Here is a 19,903-nt window from a genome sequence, read left to right as displayed (position 1 = left end):
TTGATGTAGTGATAGTGTCATGATATAATGCATCTTTAATTAAAGAACGAATACAGTAGAAAAGGATCTTCTGTCAAGATTCAATATTCCCCTTTATTGCAAATGTCAACATAATTAAAACTGACATAAAGAGGGAATAGCTTACATAACATAGACATAGAATAAATAACTCGTGGATTTTAATAATACGATTATTAATATAAACTCAGCAAAAAAGAAACGTCCTCTCACTGTCAACTGTGTTTATTTTCAGCAAACTGTGTAAATATTTGTATGAACATAACATGACTCAACAACTGAGACATAAACTGAACAAGTTCCACAGACATGTGACTAACAGAAATGGAATAGTGTGTCCCTATTACCCCACTCTTCCCCCAAGGCGCCTGCAAGTTCCCGGACATTTCTGAGGGGAAGGGCACTAGCCCTCACCCTCCGATCCAACAGGTCCCAGACGTGCTCAATGGGATTGAGATTCGGGCTCTTCGCTGGCCATGGCAGAAGACTGACATTCCTGTTTCGCAGGAAATCACGCACAGAACGAGCAGTATGGCTGGTGGCATTGTCATGCTGGAGGGTCATGTCAGGATGAGCCTGCAGGAAGGGTACCACATGAGGGAGGACAATGTCTTCCCTGTAACGCATTACATTGAGATTGCCTACAACGACAACAAGCTCTGTCCGATGATTGTGATACACCACCCCAGACCATGATGGATCCTCCACCTCCAAATCGATCCCATTCCAGAGTACAGGCCTAGATGTAACTCTCATTCCTTCGACGATCAACTCGATTCCGACCGTCACCCCTGGTGAGACAAAACCACGACTCGTCAGTGAAGAGCACTTTTTGCCAGTCCTGTCTGGCCCAGCGACAGTGGTTTTTGTGCCCATAGGTACCACATGAGGGAGGATGTCTTCCCTGTAACACACAGCGTTGAGATTGCCTGCAATGACAACAAGCTCAGTCCGATGATACTGTGACACACCACACCAGACCATGACGGACCCTCCACCTCAAAATCGATCCCGCTCCAGTGTACCGGCCTCAGTGTAGCGCTCATTCCTTTGACAATAAACACAAATTCGACCATCACCCCTGGTGAGACAAAACCACGACCCGTCAGCGAAGAGCACTTTTTGCCACACCTGTCTGGTCCAGCGACAGTGGGTTTGTGTCCATAGACGACGTTGTTGCCGGTGATGTCTGGTGAGGACCTGCCTCACAACAGGCCTACAAGCCCTCAGTCCAGCCTCTCTCAGCCTATTGCGGACAGTCTGAGCACTGATGGAGGGATTGTGCATTCCTGGTGTAACTCGGGCAGTTGTTGTTGCCATCCTGTACCTGTCTCGCAGGTGTGATGTTCGGATGTACCGATTCCTTGCAGGTTGTTGTTACACATGGTCTGCCACTGCGAGGACGATCAGCTGTCCGTCCTGTCTCCCTGTAGCGCTGTCTTGGGCATCTCACAGTACAGACATCACAATTTATTTCCCTGGCCACATCTGCAGTCCTCATGCCTCCTTGCAGCATGCCTAAGGCATGTTCACACAGATGAGCAGGGACCATGGGCCTCTTCTTTTGGTGTTTTTCAGAATCAGTAGAAAGGCCTCTTTAGTGTCCTAAGTTTTCATAACTGTGACCTTTATTGCCTACCGTCTGTAAGCTGTTAGTGTCTTAACGACCATTCCACAGGTGCATGTTCCTTAATTGTTTATGGTTTATTGAACAAGCATGGGAAACAGTGTTTAAACCCTTTACAATGAAGATCTGTGAAGTTATTTGGATTTTTACAAATTATCTTTGAAAGAGGGTCCTGAAAAAGGGACGTTTCTTTTTTTGCTGAGATTATTTCACAAATGATCAAGCTCTTTATGATCAAGCTCACCCTACTCCAGAGGGTAGTGAGGTCTGCACAACGCATCACCGGGGGCAAACTATCTGCCCTCCAGGACACCTACACCACCCGATGTTACAGGAAGGCCATAAAGATCATCAAGGACATCAACCACCCGAGCCACTGCCTGTTCACCCCGCTATCATCCAGAAGGCGAGGTCAGTACAGGTGCATCAAAGCTGGGACCGAGAGACTGAAAAACAGCTTCTATCTCAAGGCCATCAGACTGTTAAACAGCCACCACTAACATTGAGTGGCTGCTGCCAACACACTGACACTGACTCAACTCCAGCCACTTTAATAATGGGAATTGATGGGAAATTATGTAAATATATCACTAGCCACTTTAAACAATGCATACGTATATACTGTACTCTATATCATCGACTGCATCCTTATGTAATACATGTATCACTAGCCACTTTAACTATGCCACTTTGTTTACATACTCATCTCATATATATATACTGTACTCGATACCATCTACTGTATCTTGCCTATGCTGCTCTGTACCATCACTCATTCATATATCCTTATGTACATATTCTTTATCCCCTTACACTGTGTATAAGACAGTAGTTTAGGAATTGTTAGTTAGATTACTTGTTGGTTATTACTGCATTGTCAGAACTAGAAGCACAAGCATTTCGCTACACTCGCATTAAAATCTGCTAACCATGTGTATGTGACAAATAAATTTGATTTGATTTGATTTGATTTTTATAAGATCACAATAATCACTTGATGAAATAAATTTGAACTGATGATCCCTAATCTAACTAAGAATTCCACAGAAACAAATTCTCTCAGAGGTCCAGATTCAGCTCATTCATTTGACACATAGTCCCGTGAGCATAATGCAAGTTGTGCACATGAAACAATAAGTTGCCCTCCAAATGTTTATCTTCCACACAATGGCCTGCGCCCCCCCAGTCTCCGCCACAAGACAGGCCAATTAAATGCTAAGTAACCTCTCTCTTTTGGGGGTTTGATTATTATGTACTGCGATCTTACAAAGCATGCTTCAAAACTGGATTTGCACATGTAAAACTTAATTATAAATGCCTGCATACAATATTCATGTGAATAAATGTATTGAGCGGCTGGGTAAAAGTATGCCTATGTTCCAGGCAGCTCAAAGGGGAGTCATGTCTCAGCACTTTGGTGGGTGATTTATCTTTACATAAACAACTTCCCCCACAACTTGTCCTGGTTTAAAGTCTTGTCCTGCTCAAAGGCTAATTCCAAATGACAACCACATTTCAATTATTATGTATATAACCATGTGAGAACAGCAGCAGGTAATGGTGATAGAGGTGGTAGAGGTGATAGAGGTGGTAGAGGTAGTTCAGGTTGTAGTGGTGGTAGATGTGGTAGAGGTGGTAGAGGTAGTTGAGGTGGTAGAGGTGGTAGAGGTGGGGTTAGGTGGTAGAGGTGGTAGAGGTGGTAGAGGTGGTAGAGGTAGTTCAGGTTGTAGTGGTGGTAGATGTGGTAGAGGTGGTAGAGGTAGTTGAGGTGGTAGAGGTGGTAGAGGTGGGGTTAGGTGGTAGAGGTGGTAGAGGTAGTTGAGGTGGTAGAGGTAGTTCAGGTTGTAGTGGTGGTAGATGTGATAGAGGTGGTAGAGGTAGTAGATGTGGTAGAGGGAGTAGAGGTAGTAGAGGTGGTAGAGGTAGTTCAGGTTGTAGTGGTGGTAGATGTGATAGAGGTGGTAGAGTTAGTAGATGTGGTAGAGGTAGTAGAGGTAGTAGAGGTGGTAGAGGTAGTAGAGGTGGTAGAGGTAGTTCAGGTTGTAGTGGTGGTAGATGTGATAGAGGTGGTAGAGGTAGTAGATGTGGTAGAGGTAGTAGAGGTAGTAGAGGTGGTAGAGGTAGTTCAGGTTGTAGTGGTGGTAGAGGTTGTAGATGTGGTAGAGGTAGTAGAGGTAGTAGATGTGGTAGAGGTAGTTCAGGTTGTAGTGGTGGTAGAGGTGGTAGATGTGGTAGAGGTAGTAGAGGTAGTAGATGTGGTAGAGGTAGTTCAGGTTGTAGTGGTGGTAGAGGTTGTAGATGTGGTAGAGGTAGTAGAGGTAGTAGAGGTGGTAGAGGTAGTTCAGGTTGTAGTGGTGGTAGAGGTGGTAGAGGTGGTAGATGTGGTTGAGGTAGTTCAGGTTGTAGTGGTGGTAGAGGTGGTAGATGTGGTAGAGGAAGTAGAGGTAGTAGAGGTGGTAGAGGTAGTTCAGGTTGTAGTGGTGGTAGAGGTGGTAGAGGTGGTAGATGTGGTAGAGGTGGTAAATGTGGTTGAGGTAGTAGAGGTAGTAGATGTGGTAGAGGTAGTAGAGGTAGTAGATGTGGTAGAGGTAGTTCAGGTTGTAGTGGTGGTAGAAGTGGTAGAGGTGGGGTTAGGTGGTAGATGTGGTAGAGGAAGTAGAGGTAGTAGAGGTGGTAGAGGTAGTTCAGGTTGTAGTGGTGGTAGAAGTGGTAGAGGTGGGGTTAGGTGGTAGATGTGGTAGAGGAAGTAGAGGTAGTAGAGGTGGTAGAGGTAGTTCAGGTTGTAGTGGTGGTAGAAGTGGTAGAGGTGGGATTAGGAGTAGAGGTGGTAGAGGTAGTAGAGGAGGTAGAGGTAGTTAAGGTTGTAGTGGTGGTAGAAGTGGTAGAGGTGGGGTTAGGTGGTAGAGGTGGTAGAGGTAGTAGAGGAGGTAGAGGTAGTTAAGGTTGTAGAGGTGGTGTTAGGTGGTAGAGGTGGGGTTAGGTGGTAGAGGTGGGGTTAGGTGGTAGAGGAGGTAGAGGTGGGGTTAGGTGGTAGAGGTGCGGTTAGGTGGTAAAGGTGGGGTTAGGTGGTAGAGATGGGGTTAGGTGGTAGAGGTGGTAGAGGTGGTAAAGGTGGGATTAGGTGGTAGAAGTGGTAGAGGTGGGGTTAGGTGGTGGAGGAGGCGTTAGGTGGTAGAGGTGTGATTAACTGGTAGAGGTGGTAGAGGTGGGGTTAGGTGGTAGAGGTGGGGTTAAGTGGTCGAGTTGCGGTTAGGTGGTAGAGGTGGTAGAGGTGGTAGAGGAGGCGTTAGGTGGTAGAGGTGTGATTAACTGGTAGAGGTGGTAGAGGTGGGGTTATGTGGTAGAGGTGGTAGAGGTGGTAGAGGTGGGGTTAAGTGGTCGAGGTGCGGTTAGGTGGTAGAGGTTGTAGAGATGGTAGAGGTGGGGTTAGGTGGTAGAAGTGGTAGAGGTGGTGTTAGGATGTTAGAGGTGGGGTTGGGTGGTAGAGGTGGGGTTAGGTGGTAGAGGTTGTAGAGGTGGGGTTAGGTGGTAGAGGTGGGGGTAAGGTGAAGTTAGGTGGTAGAGGTGGGGTTAGGTAATAGAGGTGGTAGAGGTTGAATAGGTGGGGTTAGGTGGTAGAGGAGGTAGAGGTGGTAGAGGTGGTAGAGGTGGTAGAGGTGGGGTTAAGTGGTAGAGGTGGTAGAGGTGGGGTTAGGTGGTAGAGGTGGGTTAGGTGGTAGAGGTGGGGTTAGGTGGTAGAGGAGGTAGAGGTGGTAGAGGTGGTAGAGGTGGTAGAGGTGGGGTTAAGTGGTAGAGGTGGTAGAGGTGGGGTTAGGTGGTAGAGGTGGGTTAGGTGGTAGAGGTGGGGTTAGGTGGTAGAGGAGGTAGAGGTGGGGTTAGGTGGTAGAGGTGCGGTTAGGTGGTAAAGGTGGGGTTAGGTGGTAGAGATGGGGTTAGGTGGTAGAGGTGGTAGAGGTGGTAGATGTGGTTGAGGTAGTTCAGGTTGTAGTGGTGGTAGAGGTGGTAGATGTGGTAGAGGAAGTAGAGGTAGTAGAGGTGGTAGAGGTAGTTCAGGTTGTAGTGGTGGTAGAGGTGGTAGAGGTGGTAGATGTGGTAGAGGTGGTAAATGTGGTTGAGGTAGTAGAGGTGGGATGTGGTAGAGGTAGGAGGTAGTAGATGTGGTAGAGGTAGTTAGGTGGTAGTGGTGGTAGAAGTGGTAGAGGTGGGGTTAGGTGGTAGATGTGGTAGAGGAAGTAGAGGTAGTAGAGGTGGTAGAGGTAGTTCAGGTTGTAGTGGTGGTAGAAGTGGTAGAGGTGGGGTTAGGTGGTAGATGTGGTAGAGGAAGTAGAGGTGGTAGTAGAGGTGGTAGAGGTAGTTCAGGGTAGTGGTGGTAGAAGTGGTAGAGGTGGGATTAGGAGTAGAGGTGGTAGAGGTAGTAGAGGAGGTAGGGTAGTTAGGTTGTAGTGGTGGTAGAAGTGGTAGAGGTGGGGTTAGGTGGTAGAGGTGGTAGAGGTAGTAGAGGAGGTAGAGGTAGTTAAGGTTGTAGAGGTGGTGTTAGGTGGTAGAGGTGGGGTTAGGTGGTAGAGGTGGGGTTAGGTGGTAGAGGAGGTAGAGGTGGGGTTAGGTGGTAGAGGTGCGGTTAGGTGGTAAAGGTGGGGTTAGGTGGTAGAGATGGGGTTAGGTGGTAGAGGTGGTAGAGGTGGTAAAGGTGGGATTAGGTGGTAGAAGTGGTAGAGGTGGGGTTAGGTGGTGGAGGTGGGGTTAGGTGGTAGAGGTGTGATTAACTGGTAGAGGTGGTAGAGGTGGGGTTAGGTGGTAGAGGTGGGGTTAAGTGGTAGAGTTGCGGTTAGGTGGTAGAGGTGGTAGAGGTGGTAGAGGAGGGGTTAGGTGGTAGAGGTGTGATTAACTGGTAGAGGTGGTAGAGGTGGGGTTATGTGGTAGAGGTGGTAGAGGTGGTGTTAGTGGTGGTAGAGGTGGTAGAGGTTGTAGAGATGGTAGAGGTGGGGTTAGGTGGTAGAAGTGGTAGAGGTGGTGTTAGGATGGTAGAGGTGGGGTTGGGTGGTAGAGGTGGGGTTAGGTGGTAGAGGTTGTAGAGGTGGGGTTAGGTGGTAGAGGTGGGGGTAAGGTGGTTAGGTGGTAGAGGTGGGGTTAGGTAATAGAGGTGGTAGAGGTTGAATAGGTGGGGTTAGGTGGTAGAGGAGGTAGAGGTGGTAGGTGGTAGAGGTGGTAGAGGTGGGGTTAAGTGGTAGAGGTGGTAGAGGTGGGGTTAGGTGGTAGAGGTGGGTTAGGTGGTAGAGGTGGGGTTAGGTGGTAGAGGAGGTAGAGGTGGTAGAGGTGGTAGAGGTGGTAGAGGTGGGGTTAAGTGGTAGAGGTGGTAGAGGTGGGGTTAGGTGGTAGAGGTGGGTTAGGTGGTAGAGGTGGGGTTAGGTGGTAGAGGGTAGAGGTGGGGTTAGGTGGTAGAGGTGGGTTAGGTGGTAAAGGTGGGGTTAGGTGGTAGAGATGGGGTTAGGTGGTAGAGGTGGTAGAGGTGGTAGAGGTGGGTTAGGTGGTAGAAGTGGTAGAGGTGGTTAGGTGGTAGAGGGTTAGGTGGTAGAGGTGGATTAACTGGTAGAGGTGGTAGAGGTGGGGTTAGGAGGTAGAGGTGGTAGAGGTGGGGTTAAGTGGAGAGGTTGGTTAGAGATGGTAGAGGTTGTAGAGATGGTAGAGGTGGGGTTAGGTGGTAGAGGTGCTAGAGGTGGTGTTAGGATGTTAGAGGTGGGGTTGGGTGGTAGAGGTGGGGTTAGGTGGTAGAGGTTGTAGAGGTGGGGTTAGGTGGTAGAGGTGGGGTTAAGGTGGAGTTAGGTGGTAGAGGTGGGGTTAGGTGGTAGAGGTGGTAGAGATTGGGTTAGGTGGCAGTGGTGGTAGAGGTGGTAGAGGTTGTATAGGTGGTAGTGGTGGTAGATGTGGTAGAGGTGGGGTTAGGTTGTAGAGTGGGTAGAGGTGGATTTATGTGGTAGAGGTGGTAGATGTGGTAGAGGTGGTAGAGGTGGGGTTTGGTGGGAGAGGAGGGGTTAGGTGGTAGAGGTGGGGTTAGCTGGTAGAGGTGGGGTTAGGTGGTAGACGTGGTAGAGGTGGGGTTAGGTGGTAGAGGTGGTAGAGGTTGTAGAGATGGTAGAGGTGGGGTTAGGTGGTAGAGGTGGGGTTAGCTGGTAGAGGTGGTAGAGGTGGGGTTAGGTGGTAGAGGTGGGGTTAAGTGGTCGAGGTGGGGTTAGGTGGTCGAGGTGGGGTTAGGTGGTAGAGGTGGGGTTAAGTGGTAGAGGTTGTAGAGATGGTAGAGGTGGTGTTAGGTGCTAGAGGTGGGGTTAAGTGGTCGAGGTGGGTTTAGGTGGTAGAGGTTGTAGAGATGGTAGAGGTGGGGTTAGGTGGTAGAAGTGGGGTTAGGTGGTAGATGAGGGGTTAGGTGTAATAGGTGGGGTTAGCTGGTGGAGGTGGGGTTAGGTGGTAGAGATGGGGTTAGGTGGTCGAGGTGGGGTTAGGTGGAGAGGTTGTAGAGATGGTAGAGGTGGGGTTAGGTGGTAGAGGAGGGGTTAGCTGGTAGAGGTGGGGTTAGGTGGAGAGGTTGTAGAGATGGTAGAGGTGGGGTTAGCTGGTAGAGGTGGGGTTAGGTGGTAGACGTGGTAGAGGTGGGGTTAGGAGGTAGAGGTGGGGTTATAGGTGGTAGAGGTGGTGTTTGGTGGGAGAGGAGGGGTTAGCTGGTAGAGGTGGGGTTAGCTGGTAGAGGTGGGGTTAGGTGGTAGACGTGGTAGAGGTGGGGTTAGGTGGTAGAGGTGGTAGAGGTTGTAGAGATGGTAGAGGTGGGGTTAGGTGGTAGAGGTGGGGTTATAGGTGGTAGAGGTGGTGTTTGGTGGGAGAGGAGGGGTTAGGTGGTAGAGGTGGGGTTAGCTGGTAGAGGTGGGGTTAGGTGGTAGACGTGGTAGAGGTGGGGTTAGGTGGTAGAGGTGGGGTTAAGTGGTCGAGGTGGGGTTAGGTGGTCGAGGTGGGGTTAGGTGGTCGAGGTGGGGTTAGGTGGTAGAGGTGGGGTTAAGTGGTAGAGGTTGTAGAGATGGTAGAGGTGGTGTTAGGTGGTAGAGGTGGGGTTAAGTGGTCGAGGTGGGTTTAGGTGGTAGAGGTTGTAGAGATGGTAGAGGTGGGGTTAGGTGGTAGAAGTGGGGTTAGGTGGTAGATGAGAGGTTAGGTGGTAGAGATGGGGTTAGGTGGGAGAGGAGGGGTTAGGTGGTAGAGGTGGGGTTAGGTGGTCGAGGTGGGGTTAGGTGGAGAGGTTGTAGAGATGGTAGAGGTGGGGTTAGGTGGTAGAGGAGGGGTTAGCTGGTAGAGGTGGGGTAAGGTGGATAGGTTGTAGAGATGGTAGAGGTGGGGTTAGCTGGTAGAGGGGGGTTAGGTGGTAGGTGGTAGAGGTGGGGTTAGGAGGTAGAGGTGGGGTTATAGGTGGTAGAGGTGGTGTTTGGTGGGAGAGGAGGGGTTAGCTGGTAGAGGTGGGGTTAGCTGGTAGAGGTGGGGTTAGGTGGTAGACGTGGTAGAGGTGGGGTTAGGGGGTAGAGGTGGTAGAGGTTGTAGAGATGGTAGAGGTGGGGTTAGGTGGTAGAGGTGGGGTTATAGGTGGTAGAGGTGGTGTTAGGTGGGAGAGGAGGGGTTAGGTGGTAGAGGTGGGGTTAGCTGGTAGAGGTGGGGTTAGGTGGTAGACGTGGTAGAGGTGGGGTTAGGTGGTAGAGGTGGGGTTAGCTGGTAGAGGTGGGGTTAGGTGGTAGAGGTGGGGTTAGGTGGTAGAGGTGGGGTTAGGTGGTAGAGGTTGTAGAGATGGTAGAGGTGGGGTTAGCTGGTAGAGGTGGGGTTAAGTGGTCGAGGTGGGGTTAGGTGGTAGAGGTTGTAGAGATGGTAGAGGTGGGGTTAGGTGGTAGAAGTGGGTTTAGGTGGTAGATGAGGGGTTAGGTGTAATAGGTGGGGTTAGCTGGTAGAGGTGGGGTTAGGTGGTAGAGATGGGGTTAGGTGGTCGAGGTGGGGTTAGGTGGAGAGGTTGTAGAGATGGTAGAGGTGGGGTTATGTGGTAGAGGAGGGGTTAGCTGGTAGAGGTGGCATAAGTGGGGTTAGCTGGTAGAGGTGGGGTTAGGTGGTAGAGGAGGGGTTAGGTGGTAGAGGTGATAGAGGCGGGGTTAGCTGGTAGAGGAGGGGTTAGCTGGTAGAGGTAGGGTTAGGTGGTCGAGGTGGTAGAGGTGGGGTTAGTTGGTAGAGGTGAGGTTAGGTGGTAGAGTAGGGGTTAGGTGGTATAGGTGGGGTTAGGTGGTAGAGGTGGGGTTAGGTGGTAGAGGAGGGGTTAGGTGGTATAGGTGGGGTGAGCTGGTAGAGGTGGGGTTAGGTGGTAGAGGTGGTAGAAGTGGTCGAAGTGGTAGAGCTGGTAGAGCTGGGTTTAGGTGGTAGAGGTGGAAGAGGTGGTAGAGCTGGTAGAGCTGGTAGAGGTGGGGTTAGGTGGTATAGGTGGGGTTATCTGGTAGAGGTGGGGTTAGGTGGTAGATGAGGGGATAGGTGGTAGAGGTGGGGTTAGGTGGTAGAGGTGGGGTTAGGTGGTAGAGGAGGGGTTAGGTGGTAGATGTGGTAGAGGAGGGGTTAGGTAGTAGAGGTGGGGTTAGGTGGTAGAGGTGGTAGGGGTGGGGTTAGGTGGTAGAGGTGGTAGAGGTGGGGTTAGTTGGTAGAGGTGAGATTAGGTGGTAGAGGAGGGGTTAGGTGGTAGAGGTGGGGTTAGGTGGTAGAGGAGGGGTTAGGTGGTAGAGGTGATAGAGGAGGGGTTAGCTGGTAGAGGAGGGGTTAGCTGGTAGAGGTAGGGTTAGGTGGTCGAGGTGGTAGAGGTGGGGTTAGTTGGTAGAGGTGAGGTTAGGTGGTAGAGTAGGGGTTAGGTGGTATAGGTGGGGTTAGGTGGTAGAGGTGGGGTTAGGTGGTAGAGGAGGGGTTAGGTGGTATAGGTGGGGTTAGCTGGTAGAGGTGGGGTTAGGTGGTAGAGGTGGTAGAAGTGGTCGAAGTGGTAGAGCTGGTAGAGCTGGGTTTAGGTGGTAGAGGTGGTAGAAGTGGTAGAGGTGGTAGAGCTGGTAGAGCTGGTAGAGGTGGGGTTAGGTGGTATAGGTGGGGTTATCTGGTAGAGGTGGGATTAGGTGGTAGAGGTGGGGTTAGGTGGTAGATGAGGGGTTAGGTGGTAGAGGTGGGGTTAGGTGGTAGATGTGGTAGAGGAGGGGTTAGGTAGTAGAGGTGGGGTTAGGTGGTCGAGGTGGTAGGGGTGGGGTTAGGTGGTAGAGGTGGTAGAGGTGGGGTTAGTTGGTAGAGGTGAGATTAGGTGGTAGAGGAGGGGTTAGGTGGTATTGGTGGGGTTAGGTGGTAGAGGTGGGTTTAGGTGGTAGAGGAGGGGTTAGGTGGTATAGGTGGGGTTAGCTGGTAGATGTGGGGTTAGGTGGTAGAGGTTGTAGAGATGGTAGAAGTGGTAGAGTTGGTAGAGGTGGTAGAGGTGGTAGAAGTGGTAAAGGTGGTATGGGTGGGGTTAGGTGGTAGAGGTGGTAGAGATGGGGTTAGGTGGTAGAGGTGGTAGAAGTGGTAGAGGTGGTAGATGTGCAAGAGGTGGTAGAGGTGGGGTTAGGTGGTAGAGGTGGTAGAAGTGGTAGAGGTAGGGTTAGGTGTAGAGGTGGTAGAGGTGGGGTTAAGTGGTAGAGGTGGTAGAAGTGGTAGAGGTGGGGTTAGGTGGTAGAGGTGGTAGAGGTGGGGTTAGGTGGTAGAAGTGGTAGAAGTGGTAGAGGTGGTAGAGGTGGTAGAAGTGGTAGAGGTGGTAGAGGTGGTAGAGGTGGTAGAAGTGGTAGAGGTGGTAGAGGTGGTAGAGGTGGGGTTAGGTGGTAGAGGTGGTAGAAGTGGTAGAGGTGGTAGATGTGCAAGAGGTGGTAGAGGTGGGGTTAGGTGGTAGAGGTGGTAGAAGTGGTAGAGGTAGGGTTAGGTGTAGAGGTGGTAGAGGTGGGGTTAGGTGGTAGAGGTGGTAGAAGTGGTAGAGGTGGTAGAGGTGGTAGAAGTGGTAGAGGTGGTAGAAGTGGTAGAGGTGGTAGAAGTGGTAGAAGTGGTAGAGGTGGTAGAAGTGGTAGAGGTGGTAGAGGTGGTAGACGTGGTAGAGGTGGTAGAAGTGGTAGAAGTGGTAGAGGTGGTAGAAGTGGTAGAGGTGGTAGAGGTGGTAGAGCTGGTAGAGGTGGGGTTAGGTAGTAGAGGTGGTAGAAGTGGTAGAAGTGGTAGAGGTGGTAGAAGTGGTAGAGGTGGTAGAAGCGGTAGAGGTGGTAGAAGTGGTAGAGGTGGTAGAAGTGGTAGAAGTGGTAGAAGTGGTAGAGGTGGTAGAAGTGGTAGAGGTGGTAGAAGCGGTAGAGGTGGTAGAAGTGGTAGAAGTGGTAGAAGTGGTAGAGGTGGTAGAAGTGGTAGAGATGGTAGAGGTGGTAGAGGTGGTAGAAGTGGTAGCGGTGGTAGAAGCGGTAGAGGGCTGCTCTGTCCCGGCACGCCACAGGGGCCGGTTGCCCATTGACATGCCATAAAAAGCATCTGGCGGAAACTAATTTCAACCTTGTGGTTATAGATGTCAACAATAAAACCCAAAGAGCTCCATTGAACATCATAAATTAGAATTTCAGCCGTGATCTTGCCCGGGCCTGGGCGCTCCCCTCCCTTTAAAAGTAAAGTCTTTATGATGAACAGGTTGACGGTGATAAATGGTCACAGCGAAGGTGAGCCTGCTACCACCTGGGGATTTGTGCCTCCATCTGTTTTCATTTAGACACCGTTTTGCTTGATATTGTTGGAGGGACTAGGAGCCACCATAACAGTATAGGGTGCTGGACTGGTCTCCTGAGGACACAGAGGTTAACTTCTACTGTTTGGTTCAACACGAACTCAATGGTTATGTCTTCATATACAGTACCTTGGCATTGTAGGCTTCTTTACGCATTACTCCTGTATACATTACTCCTGTATACATTACTCCCGAATGCATTACTCCTGAATGCATTATGCATTACTCTTGTATGCATTACTCGTGTATACATTACAGCTGTATGAAGTATGCATTACTCCTGTATGCATTACTCGTGTATACATGACTCCTGTATGAAGTATGCATCACTCCGGTGTGCTATATGCATTACTCCTGTATGTTGTATGTGTAACAGTATAGACTTTACGTCCGTCCCCTCGCCCCGACCTGGGCGCGAACCAGGGACGCTCTACACACGTCAACAGTCACCCTCGAAGCATCGTTACCCATCGCTCCACAAAAGCCCTGTATGCTGTATGCATTACTCCTGTATGCATTACTCATGTATGCTGTATGCATTACTCCTGTATGCATTACTCCTGTATGTTGTATGCATTACTCCTGTATGCATTATTCCTGAATGCATTACTCATGTATGCTGTATACATTACTCCTGTATGTTGTATGCATTACTCCTGTATGCATTACTCCTGTATGCATTACTCATGTATGTTGTATGCATTACTCCTGTGTGTTGAAGGTATTACTCCTGTATGCTGTATGCATTACTCATGTATAAAGTATGCATTACTCCCGAATGCATTACTCCTGAATGCATTACTCCTCAATGCATTACTCCTCAATGCATTACTCCTGTATGCATTACTCCTGTATACATTACTCCTGTATGCATTGCTCATGTATGAAGTATGCATTACTCCTGTATGCATTACTCGTGTATACATGACTCCTGTATGAAGTATGCATCACTCCGGTGTGCTATATACATTACTCCTGTATGCAATACTCATGCATGCTATATGCATTACTCCTGTATGTTGTATGTGTAACAGTATAGACTTTACGTCCGTCCCCTCGCCCCGACCTGGGCACGAACCAGGGACGCTCTACACACGTCAACAGTCACCCTCGAAGCATCGTTACCCATCGCTCCACAAAAGCCCTGTATGCTGTATGCATTACTCCTGTATGCATTACTCCTGTATGCATTACTCATGTATGCCTCATGCATTACTCTTGTATGCATTACTCCTGTATGTTGTATGCATTACTCCTGTATGCATTATTCCTGTATGCATTACTCATGTATGCTGTATACATTACTCCTGTATGTTGTATGCATTACTCCTGTATCCATTACTCCTGTATGCATTGCTCATGTATGTTGTATGCATTACTCCTGTATGTTGAAGGTATTACTCCTGTATGCTGTATACATTACTCCTGTATGTTGTATGCATTACTCCTGTATGCTGAATGTATTACTCCTGTATGCTGTATGTATTACTCCTGTATGCTGTATGTATTACTCATGTATGCTGTATGCATTACTCCTGTATGCTGTATGTATTACTCCTGTATGCTGTATGTATTACTCCTGTATGCTGTATGTATTACTCCTGTATGCTGTATGTATTACTCATGCATGCTGTATGCATTACTCCTGTATGTTGTATGCATTACTCCTGTATACATTACTCCAGTATACATTACTCATGTATAAAGTATGCATTACTCCTGTATGTTGAAGGTATTACTCATGTATGCTGTATGTATTACTCCTGTATGCTGTATGTATTACTCATGCATGCTGTATGCATTACTCCTGTATGCTGTATGCATTACTCCTGTATGCTGTATGTATTACTCCTGTATGCTGTATGTATTACTCCTGTATGCTGTATGTATTACTCATGTATGCTGTATGCATTACTCCTGTATGCTGTATGTATTACTCCTGTATGCTGTATGTATTACTCCTGTATGCTGTATGCATTACTCCTGTATGCACTACTCATGTATGCTGTATGTATTACTCATGTATGCTGTATGTATTACTCCTGTATGCTGTATGTATTACTCATGTATGCTGTATGTATTACTCCTGTATGCTGTATGTATTACTCCTGTATGCTGTATGTATTACTCATGTATGCTGTATGTATTACTCCTGTATGCTGTATGTATTACTCCTGTATGCACTACCCATGTATGCTGTATGTATTACTCCTGTATGCTGTATGTATTACTCCTGTATGCTGGATGTATTACTCCTGTATGCTGTATGTATTACTCCTGTATGATGTATGTATTACTCCTGTATGCAGTATGCATTACTCCTGTATGCTGTATGTATTACTCCTGTATGCATTACTCCTGTATGCTGTATATATTACTCTTGTATGCTGTATGTATTACTCATGTATGCTGTATATATTACTCCTGTATGCATTACTCATGTATGCTGTATGTATTAATCCTGTATGCTCTATATATTACTCCTGTATGCTGTATGTATTACTCCTGTATGCTGTATGTATTACTCCTGTGTGCTGTATTTATTACTCATGTATGCTGTATATATTACTCATGTATGCTGTATGTATTACTCCTGTATGCTGTATGTATTACTCCTGTATGCATTACTCATGTATGCTGTATTTATTACTCCTGTGTACTGTATGTATTACTCCTGTATGCTGTATGTATTACTCATGTATGCTGTATATATTACTCATGTATGCTGTATGTATTACTCCTGTATGCTGTATGTATTACTCCTGTATGCATTACTCATGTATGCTGTATTTATTACTCATGTATGCTGTATGTATTACTCATGTATACTGTATGTATTACTCATGTATGCTGTATATATTACTCATGTATGCTGTATGTATTACTCATGTATGCTGTATGTATTACTCCTGTATGCTGTATGTATTACTCCTGTATGCATTACTCATGTATGCTGTATGTATTACTCATGTATGCTGTATATATTACTCATGTATACTGTATATATTACTCATGTATGCTGTATGTATTACTCATGTATGCTGTATGTATTACTCATGTATGCTGTATATATTACTCCTGTATGCTGTATATATTACTCCTGTATGCTGTATATATTACTCATGTATGCTGTATATATTACTCATGTATGCTGTATATATTAATCATGTATGCTGTATATATTACTCCTGTATGCTGTATATATTACTCATGTCTGCTGTATATATTACTCCTGTATGCATTACTTATTGTTCTCCTGTCTGTTGAATATTTCTGTTGAATCTACAGGGATGGCTTCGTAGGTCCATGTCATGCCATGGTAATTGGATGAGATGAGCAAAAATTCTTGATAGATTCGGTTTTACTTGAACTGTATCACATGGACAGCTAAAAGATAAAAGCTAAAAGGGCGAAGGTTCAGCAAAGATGTGAACATCATTGCCCGGCTCATGTCAACTCTGCTTATTGTCTTTGGCCTACAAAATAACCGTTTGTACTTAAACGGAAGTAAAATGACCTAACACCCCCAGAGCAGAAACAATCTACCGTTAAAAATGGTCTTCTTCAGATAACCTTTCTGAAATGCAGAATGGAACTTGCTCATCGTGCCCTGTGGAAGTATTAAAGTTGGCCTCGTTCCATGAGCACCAATGTGTGTTTATCTTCCATGATACATATCCTCAGTTCAAAGAATAACGTGGTAGTAACGCTGTAATTATCACACGGAGGCAGAACATATGCTTAACCTTGCATGACCTCGCTTATGCATACAAGGCAAATAGAAATTCAGGAATGAATATCAGCTTTTTCATTGTATTAGACATACTCATCAAATGTCAACAGATAACTATTGGTTTATTTACTATTGGTCTGCATTCGCCAGGCCCTTGTCAGGCACTCCTTATAGGTCATGTGACCTGACACCTACATGAACAACTGGAGGGACAGGGGTGATATTATAATTGCTTGGAAAAGCTATTCTCCAAGGCAATCACTGTAGCAATGTAAGAAGTGGAAGAATTCAGGCAGCAGGTCTAATACTGGGTCAGTTATGGAGCAAAGTGTTCTTCCAAAGGAATGGATTGTGAAGAAAGAGATACTCTAACAGAGGCTGAAGGACTCACTTGCACTATTGCTTCTGCATATGGTAGGTAATAACACCCTAACATTGCACCTTATTACCTACCATACATTCCTGTAGAATAAATTGTGCAGGTGAGTCCTTCAGCCTTTGTTAGAATAGCTCTTTCTTAATTAAGGTGCAATAAGGTGCAATAAGGCCCAATGTTGTAGACTGTGTGTATAGGGGCCAATTTACATCAACTTTTTTTTCTAACATAAAGATTTAAACATGGCATGTTTTGTGTAGGGGGAAAGTAAACATTTTCCTCCCTACACTTTTCTCATGTCATGATTGTAGTGTTTGGTCATTTGAGGTCAAAGGCAAATCCCTTCATTAGCCTACAATATTCACTGAATATATCAAGAGTGCCTCTTAAATCTAGCAGCAATACCATTTCACAGATGTGATAATCATGTCACCAGATGACAGGAATGCAGTCAGTTCTCTACATTTTTAGCAGATAAAGTTGTCCAACACACCTTCAGGTGTGCATACATATTTCCTTACAAGGTGAACATTCCCGCATCTATTGGTCATCTTTTTGCGTTTGATCCGTTACTTATGTTCTCTCTTCCCACTTTCCAGCAGAGGTCAATGGATGGGCAGCGGCGCTGGAAGGGACAGCTAAAGTCTGGCTGCAGTCGATCTCTAGTCCGGAACCTGATCTATGGAGTTACTTTATTGTATAAATCAATGTGGCCAGACAGCCTGCTTTACCGGTAGCCCGTAACTCTGGGTGACACCAGTGATGTGCGCTCTACCATTAAACGACCACAATAATTAAACCCACTGCCTCATTCAGCCTCAGCCAGCATCGCACCACCACGGTCACACAAACCAGGATGTGGTGGTGCTTAAATTAAATTAAACAATCAGCATCTCTCTGTTGAAACCCCTTTAACAAATGAACAGCGCAATGCAATACAAGGTTTTCAAATAAGGAATCTAACAGGACGTGGATAAACCATGACTTTACTTCCATGGTCTGTTTTCTGATTCTCATAACTTCTAAAGCATTACGCGCGCACAGGCGCGCACACACACACACACACGCACACACACACACACGCACGCACGCACGCACGCACACGCACACACACACACACACACACACACACACACACACACACACACACACACACACACACAATTGAACATTTTGTATTATCAGGTTCAGGTTGCCACTCACCTGATTTTGACAATCCCGGCAACAGAATCCGATTATCAATTGAAGCTGGTTTCAATAAAGTATATCCAGTCGTTTGAGTATGTTTGAGTTTGTTTTCAAAATGTGTTACAGCATAAAGCACGGTCTCTCCGGTTCAAGTCAGCTCACAACGTTTGAAATGAAATCATCAGAGCACAAGACAAACGGGAAAAACTGCGGAACCATTCTTTTTTTTTTTACTTCAGTCAAATAAAAAAACTGTGAGGACGGATACCACACACTTTTTAATTTCAAGGATATTCGACAGCCAACATTAGTCGACAGAAAATGAACTCGTTTGAGTTACTTCGGATGTCCATCCCCTAGTCCGACGAAATTCTGAAGATTCGCTCTACTTTAGATGATCAAAAATACTTCAATTTTCCGGGAATCCTGGACTCGTCACAACCAAGGGTTTTGCAAAACGGCTCTCTGTCCTCCCCTGTTCTACACCTTCCACAGTGCTGTCTCACCCCTCATGAGATAAATCACTCATATTGCATTGGAAAAGCTCCACATATGATGTGCGTTGTGTTGGAGTGGCTTTGAAGACTACAGCAATCGACGAGGAGCTCTCGCAGCAAGAGTTCGGTTCCAGAGCTCTCGCGCGCGCTCGCTCATTGGACATGCATCCGGAGACATTAACTCCGCGAGGATGCTGTTCTTCAGCACCAAGCGCCTGCGGGGAAAGAGATAGCGCCAAAAGTGCTGTTAACTCAAGGGATGATTTTACGAACACTCTTTTAAGACAGTATCTATAATTATACTGACAACTGAAACAGTAGGCTACAACAATAGTATATGCCAAAATATATTTTATAGGAGCGTTGGTTTTGGAAAATATAACCCCTATCGCCTCCTTGTGGCGGTGAGGGAAGTCGTGTGAGGGCAAGCCAAAAACACCAGAGAGAGAGACAAGGAAGACATATTTGTGTTATAAAACTGTACTTGAACAGACCTACAATATCACCATAATGCAAAATTAAAACTAGTCAAATTATGAAGACACAACAAAGTGAAAGCAAGCAGACAATAAGATAATGAAACAAATGACAGTGGGAAACAGAACTGGAAAGCCAAACACATGATGATTTACCACTCAACCTAAGTATTAGTCACACATACATAGGCTTGTATGAAGTACAAGTGCACAATGTAGCCTATGACGTTCTCTAATGTCAACAACTCATAGGGTTGTGGGGGAGGGATCTCATCCTAATGTCTCATGCCATGAGCAATGATGATCAAACCAGGAAGAGTGATGCACAACTGTCTTAATGGTATCAATATAGTGACTGTAAACTCCAAAACATCATGGAGGATAATGTCGATTTTTCACTTGATATGTCAATGTTGCCAACAAAGAAATCCCATTAAACCTCAGTGTGGGAGCAGCAAGACAGTTTGGCTCATTGCAACTACAAGTCAAATGTTTAGAAACAATCTCTCCATCTGTCATTCTGATGATGCATCATTTATGCTTTAAGACTGGATGAAAACAATGTAGCAGCTCACTTCACTAACAATAGTGATATGTTTTCCTTTGTTTGTTGATATTGGAGTAATGAAAAATGCATTGGGTTAGGATTTGTGTGGTGTGGCCTGATTTCCTTACCTAAAATCATAGATTAGCTAAATCTGCAACTTCACTCACTAAATTCAGTCACTGGGAATAGCCTAGAGGTTAGAGAGGTAAACCAGCAGCTGGAAAGTTGCTGGTTCAACACCTGGGCTAGGTGACACTAAAAGCCACTCTAATCCCATGTAACATCTCCTGCCATTACACCCTTGAGCAAGGCAATTAACCAAGGCTGTCTTCAATGAGGCCCGTGTATCTACGGGGATGTTGGGAAACGCAGAACACAATGGTCCAATAAAGCATATATTATATTCTAAAGGCTTACTCTACTGTAGGAGTGTGTTCTGTTACTCTACTGTAGGAGTGTGTTCTGTTACTCTACTGTAGGAGTGTGTTCTGTTACTCTACTGTAGGAGTGTGTTCTGTTACTCTACTGTAGGAGTGTGTTCTGTTACTCTACTGTGGGAGTGTGTTCTGTTACTCTACTGTAGGAGTGTGTTCTGTTACTCTACTGTGGGAGTGTGTTCTGTTACTCTACT

At 46.5% G+C, this 19,903-nt stretch overlaps 1 protein-coding gene across 1 annotated transcript in view; it reads right to left on the bottom strand.

Annotated features, from left to right (window-relative positions):
* Positions 1-18,371, bottom strand: part of LOC135545679 (X-linked interleukin-1 receptor accessory protein-like 2) — a 516,578-nt gene extending 498,207 nt beyond the window's left edge. Inside the window, exon 1 of the mRNA XM_064973464.1 lies at positions 17,768-18,371. The gene's annotated coding sequence lies outside the window, so the exon portion shown is untranslated. The remainder of the gene's footprint in view (positions 1-17,767) is intronic.
* Positions 18,372-19,903: the final 1,532 nt, after the last annotated feature.

Source organism: Oncorhynchus masou, chromosome 9, assembly GCF_036934945.1.
Source record: "Oncorhynchus masou masou isolate Uvic2021 chromosome 9, UVic_Omas_1.1, whole genome shotgun sequence".
Lineage (NCBI taxonomy): Eukaryota > Metazoa > Chordata > Actinopteri > Salmoniformes > Salmonidae > Oncorhynchus > Oncorhynchus masou.
This window is presented reverse-complemented; position numbering and strand designations above follow the sequence as displayed.